This window comes from Canis lupus, chromosome X (assembly GCF_048164855.1).
Source record: "Canis lupus baileyi chromosome X, mCanLup2.hap1, whole genome shotgun sequence".
NCBI classification, from domain to species: domain Eukaryota; kingdom Metazoa; phylum Chordata; class Mammalia; order Carnivora; family Canidae; genus Canis; species Canis lupus.
In genome coordinates this window covers 629,797-638,190 of record NC_132876.1, presented here as the reverse complement: position 1 = coordinate 638,190, position 8,394 = coordinate 629,797, and positions in this window count along the sequence as shown.

The window sequence follows — 8,394 nt, the reverse complement described above, 5'->3', positions numbered from 1 at the left end:
TATTCTAGTATTTGAGGTTCGTACACATCTTGAGATGTTGTAAGTGCTACTTTTGCCCAAACCTTGTTATGGTAAGTATATTGGCACAAATGTCCTTCTTAATATTAGGACATGAATGATTTACTCAGTTTAATTCCATGAAAATTGAACTGAATATGAAGGAACACAGCTTTTTAGAGATAGTATCAATTAAAGAGCAAAATCAAGGTAATTTAATAAATGTATATAAATACCTAGTATATGTCAGGAATGGCATTCAGATGCTCATTTGGGAAAATGTAGAAAATAGAAAAGGCAATTTCCACTTGCAGTCCTCTTCACATTTCTGTGTCTTTCATTTCTTTATTATGCAGAGGTTTGTAAAACACGATTCAAATGATTTTGTTCTTATGATTTTTATCCTACTTTTTTCACTTGACATGCAACCTGCATTATTCCGTAGCGCTACTTACTCTATCGACATCGATTTACTAGTTTCGTACTAGCATTCTAATGGGTGAACTGGAGTAAACATACACATTGAGACATTTGGGTCGTTTTACACTTTTTCTGCATTATAAGTAACAAATCTGTAATTAACATTTTTACGTGAGGCTTTTGGATGTATTTAAGATTTTTCCTGAGACTCGCCAAAAACGGAACTAAGGAGCACGGTTTATGGCGTTTTTATTTCTGTAGTTTTGTCAGTAGTGACAGGAGGGGGTGATGGAAAGTGCCATCGTCATCTCACCCCGCCCCCGCCCCTGCCCTGCTCTGCCATATGGATGTTGGTGGCTGCAGTCAGAAGGACCTTATCCGGCCACATAGCCGGAACAAGACCCAGATCCAGTTCCTGTGTGAATTTCCTGCCCTCAGTACCGTGATGCCTCGCTCCTTTCTCTAGCAAGAACTAATAGCTAAGTTTGGCAGAAATGTTAACTGAACTTCAGTCCCTTAATGAATAATCCTCTCCTTTCTCTGCTATTCTCTGCTGTAAACCTCCGTGATACCTTAAGGTCTTGAGTCATTTCTTAAAGGTTTGTCTTGGTTGGTTTTAATCCTATATCCTTTTGATAGTGTTACGTGTGCCTATTCAGTGCGAACGTGGGATTGTGTTGTTTCTACAGACACTGGCTGAGTGCGTGCGCGGCACCTGTCATAACTGGTGTTGGGCTCAGCTATAGATTAAAACTCCCAAGCCCCTGATAGGCGATGTCCGACCCCAGTTTACTCTGAAGGACGTAAGACCCCGTGCCTGACCGTGGCTTTAGGTACGGTTCTTCTGTGGGAATTCTTGCGGCAGTCCCCACAGACTCCACAGACAGGTGGGGATTAGAAGCCAGAGGGACCGCTCCCTCTTAGAACAGCCCCCTGTGCATGGCATCCCCACCCTGGCCTGGGACAGACCCAGGAACAGGAGGTAGACTTATTTACGGGCACTCGCAGCCCTCTCGGCTCTCAGCTCAGACACCAGGTGCCACCCAGGGCCCTGTACCTGGTCCACAGCTGATGGTCCGCTTGCATCAGATTCCCAGGGCAACGAAGCTAGAAGGCTAATCCAGGGTCAGTTCCCCAACCTCGAAGGAGAAAGGGGGTTTGATACCTCTTGCTCATAGTGCCTTGAGTCTTGCATCATTACGAGCCCAGTTTTTGACAGGGACTGACTGACTTTTATAAGGCCCCTGGCTAAGAAAGGTTATAATAGTTCAGGTTTTTCATTTTTTAAAGTATTTTATGTATTTACCCATGAGAGACACAGAGAGAGAGAGAGAGAGGCAGAGACTGAGGCAGAGGAGCAGCAGGCCCCATGCAGGGAGCCCAACGTGGGACTCGATCCCGGGTCTCCAGGGTCACACCCTGGGCCGAAGGCAGGTGCTAAACCGCTGGGCCACCTGGGCTGCCCCTGTTTTGGAATTTTAACCCTACAATCAGCATCACAGAATCAGTGTGCCTGCTAATTAAGCATATTCTCCACATAGTAATACTCTTCTATATCCAGGGCGAGTACTGCTTATGTGACCCGTTGTGGGAGGAAAGTTTGAGACTTGAAGTGTTTGAACTTGGTTAATGAGCACAGAGCTGCTTTTCTTGTTAGTAGTGGCGCATGGCCCAGGATTCTGTGTGTGAGTGAAAACTTAGGTGTGGATTGTGCCTTAGAATTCAACTGTAGAATTTATTTTTGTTTGTTCCTTCTCTCTTGTCTGATGGCTTGTCGGCTGTAGCTAGGGCCACGTGAAACAAGAAGGATGCACGGTATATCTGAGCAGTTTCTTTATAAAGGATCATGCCTCTTGGTCATTTTTTAAAGATTTTATTTATTTACTCATGAGACACCCAGAGAGAGGCAGAGGGAGAAGCAGGCTCCCCATGGGGAGCCCGATGACTCTGGGATCCCAGGTCTCTGGGATCACATCCTGAGCCGAAGGCAGACTCTCAACCCCTGAGCCACCCAGGTGCCCCCTGGTCATGGTTTTCAAATAATTTTATGTTTAGTTGGTTGTGTGACAACTATTTGCCTTTTGGGGCTACTTTATTTGGAGGTAGGCCCTAACCAAATAGGAAATTTCTTCTAGATCTTTTAGGTGCTTGAGTAAACCCATCTTAGTCTGAATCGCTTTATTTTCCCCATATCAAACCTGTGTATTCTAGAGTAAAAAATACAATAATCAAAGTAGCAGCAGATGACATTCTCTTCGTTTCCATTAGTACACTCCAGACAGTAACAACAGCGACACATACATCCTTGGCCACTTCAGTGCATGTCTGGACTGGATTGGGCAATAATTTCTCGGTTTGAAGGGAGCATAAGAGTTCAATTAAAGTTGACCCTAGATACTTAATTTTCAACTCTACTATAGCTATTGGTTGTAGCACCAGAGCAAAACGGCAGTTCTAGCTTTGACATGGTAACATCAGGGTTGTTTGGTTAAAGAGTGGACTGATGGGGAAAGAAGGCTGGGTGGGTGGGAGAGGGATCCGTTTTATTTGACAGAAGGATTTCTCCGACAGAGGAAGGCGGGAGGAGCAAGGAATTTGGCTTTGGGGATAGGTGGAGACAGGCAAGCTGGGGACTAAGCCTGGAACCCCGTCCCTTCTTCCCTGCTCACTGTCATACCCCCTTTTGGACTCTACCTAGCCCACAGGTGAAAGTTGGCGACAGGAGGTTCTAAAAGTAGATGGGGTCCAAGCTGGTTCTGGGACAGATCTAGATATGGTCAGCATCAGGAAAATGGCTCGACCCTAGAAATGACTAAGGAAAGGGACATTTTTAAAGTATATAACAATACAAAGGCAAGAAATATGGTCAGGGCACTTCATAGAGCTCCAGTGTTTCATGTAGGACTCTGCATATGTCATGATACAAAATCATAAAGGCCATTACTGAATAATGGCAGATACTAGTATTTAAGTTCTTAAAAGTGGAGAAATACACTGAAATCCTGAACACTGGTTGTGGTGGTCACTAACCATATCCACGTTATGCATATATATATATTTTGTGAACCTGCCTCCCTCTGCTCCCTTCATTCCACCTCAGAAAATATTTCTATGAAATTGTAATTAATACAAGTATTTCAGAGTAACAGACTTTTAAATAAGTGTTTTGGATACTTTAAATGAGATGGCAAGGAATGTTCTAGAGAAGAAAATTTGGGGCCTTCTGTAGAGTCAAAACTGTCCCTTGTTAACATCTTTCGGGGCACCTGGGTGGCTCAGCGGTTGAGCGTCTGCCTTTGGCTCAGGTCATGATCCCTGGGGTCTTGGGATCGAGTCCCACGTGGGACTCCCCACAGGGAGCCTGCTTCTCCCTCTGCCTGTGTCTCTGCCTCTCTGTGTTTCTCATGAATACATAAAATCTTAAAAAAAAAAAAACCCTCAAATCTGTCATTTTGGTAAATCTTTCTGTATTCTGGATTCCAAAGAATCAGGTCACCGAGGACTTTGCAGTAGGAGTTCCAGTTAACTGTGTTTTTGATTTTTCTTTCTACTTTGAAATTTTCAAAACAAGATCCTGTTGTAGTGATAAAAGGTACCGTTATGACAAAGATGAAACCTTTTGTGCACAGGTATCTAAGTGTGTCAGAATATATAAAGTATTAGAAAATCAAGAAAAAAAAAGATCACAACATTAGCGGGAGCCTTAATACGCTATTCTCAGTCACTTAATGGGCAAATCCTCTGAGCAACATTTTCTGAGCATAACTCAGATAAATTAGGAATTAATAAAAGTCTCAAATCTGGAACATTTTAAATTCAAACACTACAAAATAGCTTTGAGGTAAAATGAATAAAAACCAGAATTGCAGGTTATTTTGGATTTAATGCAATGAGAAACAAGTAAGCTTAAAAACAAGGAGTCCAGGGGATCCCTGGGTGGCGCAGCGGTTTAGCGCCTGCCTTTGGCCCAGGGCGCGATCCTGGAGACCCGGGATCGAATCCCACGTCGGGCTCCCGGTGCATGGAGCCTGCTTCTCCCTCTGCCTGTGTCTCTGCCTCTCTCTCTCTCTCTCTGTGACTACCATAAATAAATAAAAATTAAAAAAAAAAAAAACAAGGAGTCCGGATGAAAATATGAGCCCTTGATGCTAAACTCGAATGCGGAAATCCTATGACAACACACTAGCTTTTGCTGCCTCCATCAGTTAAGGTCAAGGCTGTTCTGTGTCCTAGGGTAATGCTGTTTCTCTCCGGCCTCATCGTCTCCCCTCCAGTCATACTGTCCTCCCAGAGCATTCCTTAGACCCTCCCACAGTCGCACCTGAGGCCTTGTCATCACCAATCACTGCCACCCCTTCTGATTCCCAACCTCAAGCCATTCTGTCCCAGCTTGGTTGGGATTTCGGGCTGAAGCACAAGAAAGGGAGGCCCCTGGGAACTGGAAAGAGGGAGGAGCTTGGGAAAGTGACCCCGGTATTGATTACAGACTGTGGGTTCATACGTGTTTCTTTTTTTAAAAAATATTTATTCATGAAAGACAGAGAGGCAGAGACACAGGCAGAGGGAGAAGCAGGCCCCAAGCAGGGAGCCCGATGTGGGACTCGATCCCGGGACTCCGGGATTACGTCCTGAGCCAAAGGCAGATGCTCAACCACTGAGCCACCCAGGCGTCCCTTCATACGTGTTCCTAGTCCGCATAGCAAAGAACTGAACAAAAGGATAGACCGCTGTCCAGTTTCTGGACTGGCTACCGTGGTGCACAGGCACAGGGAAGATCCAAGTGGCTCAGGAAAAGCCTTGAAAACTGACCGGCCAGGGGACCCCTGGGTGGCTCAGTGGTTGAGCGCCTGCCTTCGTCCCAGGGCGTGATCCTGGAGACCTGGGATCGCGTCTCACGTTGGGCTGCCGGTGCATGGAGCCTGCTTCTCCCTCTGCCTGTGTCTCTGCCTCTCTCTCTCTCTCTCCCTCTCTGTGACTATCATGAATAAACAGATAAAATCTTAAAAAAGAAAAAACTGAGCGGCCAATGGAATGACAGCACACAGAGGACAGGTTGGAACATGTGACCTGAACTTATCCAGAGACATTGTCAGCTCAAAAATACCACCATTCTGCATAGACTTTAAGACCCAGGATTGCTTTATATTTAGAATGTTCAGAGTAAAATAAAAAGTAGTTGGCATGTAAAATACTGGAGAAACGTTCACGTGAAAAGAGACAAAACAGGAGTTTATGTAGATAACATGAAAAGTCAAAAAATTAGAGTGCAGAATAAGCAAAATTGAAAAAACCACAAACTGGTTCTTTAAAAAATACTGATGAAAATAGACAAGCCTCTAACAACTCTGAATCATAAAAGCAAAACCACTGAGCATTACAGGCGAGAGGTTTCTATGCACCGATACACAGATTGTGAAGTCGTACTAAGTACAACCGTGTGTGAACGCATTTGGAAATTTAGGTGGAATGCGTAACTCTCAAAGAAAATCTGTCGCCGTCCTCTCCTCACCGGGGCGTAGGCCACGTGCTGCTGTGGTAGTCCTCCGCGATCCCTGTGCCGCACGTCTGCTTGCAGGTCGGGGTGGCTCTGCTCCAGGCTCGGCTCACTCTGGAATCCCCGCTGATGGCTCAGCCTCTAGCAGGACAGTGACAGTCACATGACCAAGGCTACATCTTAGGAGAGAAGTATAACCCTATTCCAGGGAAGGACAATGAACAACAAGACGGTGGCTCTAATGGTTTATTTTATTTTTTATTTTTTTATTTTTTGCTCTAATGGTTTAAAACTGAATCTAACCATAACCCTGAAATAAATTGAAAAGATTATTAAAGATCTACATCCTCGGGATCCCTGGGTGGCGCAGTGGTTTAGTGCCTGCCTTTGGCCCAGGGCGCGATCCTGGAGACCCGGGACCGAATCCCACGTCGGGCTCCCGGTGCATGGAGCCTGCTTCTCCCTCTGCCTGTGTCTCTGCCTCTCTCTCTCTCTGTGACTATCATAAATAAATAAAAATTTTTAAAAAATCACTTTAAAAAAATAAAGATCTACATCCTCTTATGCAAAAAAAAAAAAGGAAAGAAGGTAGGAAAGAAAAAAGGAAAGAGAAGGAAGAGGGAAGGAAGAGAAAGAAAGGAAAGAGAAAAAGAGAGATGCTGGATGCAAAAGCTTTTCTGGGTGAGTTCTATCAAACTTCCAAGCAGCAGACCGCTCTGTTACTTAACTATTCTAGGATAGAGGAAAAGAAGACCGATATTTTCATCCATTTCATGATTTCATGAGACCAGAACAACCATGGTGCCACAACCTGACAGAAAGTACAAAAGATTACCATCTGCAATGAACGGTCAGTCCTTAAATTATTTTGCCATGTAAGTTGAGGACGTGCTGTATACGATTGCCTCCCATTGTAAAGCCCCAATATATAATAGTGTAGTTTTATAGAATACTATTTTGCTTTCTTTAATCCACAGTTTTTCAACTTTATGTGACTGTAAATCCTCTGCACATTCTTCTTAATCCCTGTGGAATTTTTGGAGATACTGTCGTGAACCAATTTCAAACATGAATAGACACAGATATCCTAATCAACTAATAGTGAATTAAATCAAGCTGTTTTAAAAATGTACCATGAAGGAGTACAGTTTTATTCTAAGAATGTAAAGAAATGTGGTTAAACATCAACAGATTTACTAATACAATTAATTACAAAAATAGGTTAAGGAAAAAAAATAAATAGGTTAAGGAAAAAACCCATTTGATTATCTCAGTGGGTACAAGAAAGGCATTTGAAAAATTCAACATACATTCTTTGTAAAAGGTCTTAGTAAAATAGTGACATATGGAAAAGTTCTATGACCTAATCAAGGTAATTCACGGTTAAAATGCTAGAAGCATTTAATCCATGTTCTAGCCAGTGTGGAAAGATGAGAAGAAGAAATGAAGTACAAATATTTGAAAGGAAGAGAGAAAATTATTATTTGTAGATTAGAGTCTACCTAGAAAACAGAAGAGATCAATTGAAAAACTGAAGTAATAAAATTCACTATGGTGTCTGGATACAAAATGCAAACATGCGTGTTTCCACAGATTTCCTGCACACTAGCAATGAACAGTTAGAATGTGTAATGAGAAAAAGAGCCCATTCAAATAAAACACAAATATCATTTATGAGGTATAAATATAAAGTATCTAGCAATAAATAGACAATAGCTAAAGCCTATAAGTGTGCGTGGTGAGCACCCGAAATCTAGTCTCAGGAAATTTCCAGTGTTCAATACACTATTCGTTACTAGTCATCATGCTGCTGTTCATTCTGCATAACTGCTTTCCACTCTCTGCTTCCATGTGTTTGAACTGTTTATATTCCACGTGTAAATGAGATCATGCAGTTGTTTTCTTTCTGTGTCTGGCTTTTTCACCGGATAAATGGGTAAAGAAATGGACACATTTATTCATAAGTTTTACTGTACTACAGGAAAATGCCAACATTTTGAAGGGAAAAAGGATCATATAAATATCCTGTGGAATTACCCAACTACAACAATGAAGTATTAGGGCAGGAATAGGTAAACGAATCAATGAACTATACAATGAGTGTCTAAAAAAACAAAGCCATATATCTATGACAATTTAATATTTGAAGGGAGTAGAATTCCCAATCATTGAAAAAAGAATGAATGAAGTATTCTATGGATAGTGTGGGGTAGGCAGCTAGCCATTTGGGGGAAATAGTTGTCTCTACCTCCACATCCTATACATAAGTCAATTCTTTTTTTTTTTTTTTCATAAGTCAATTCTTAAAGAAACCCTAAATGGATTATAGGAGATCATAGGACAATGTTTTTCTAGTATTCGAGTGCAGAAGGCCTAGTAACACTAACGCTTTGGCCATAAAACTTTAAGAGACCAGGGTATACAAAATAAGGTACATGGTATGAAAATCAAAAGTTATAAAATGGGATCCAATAGACATTACG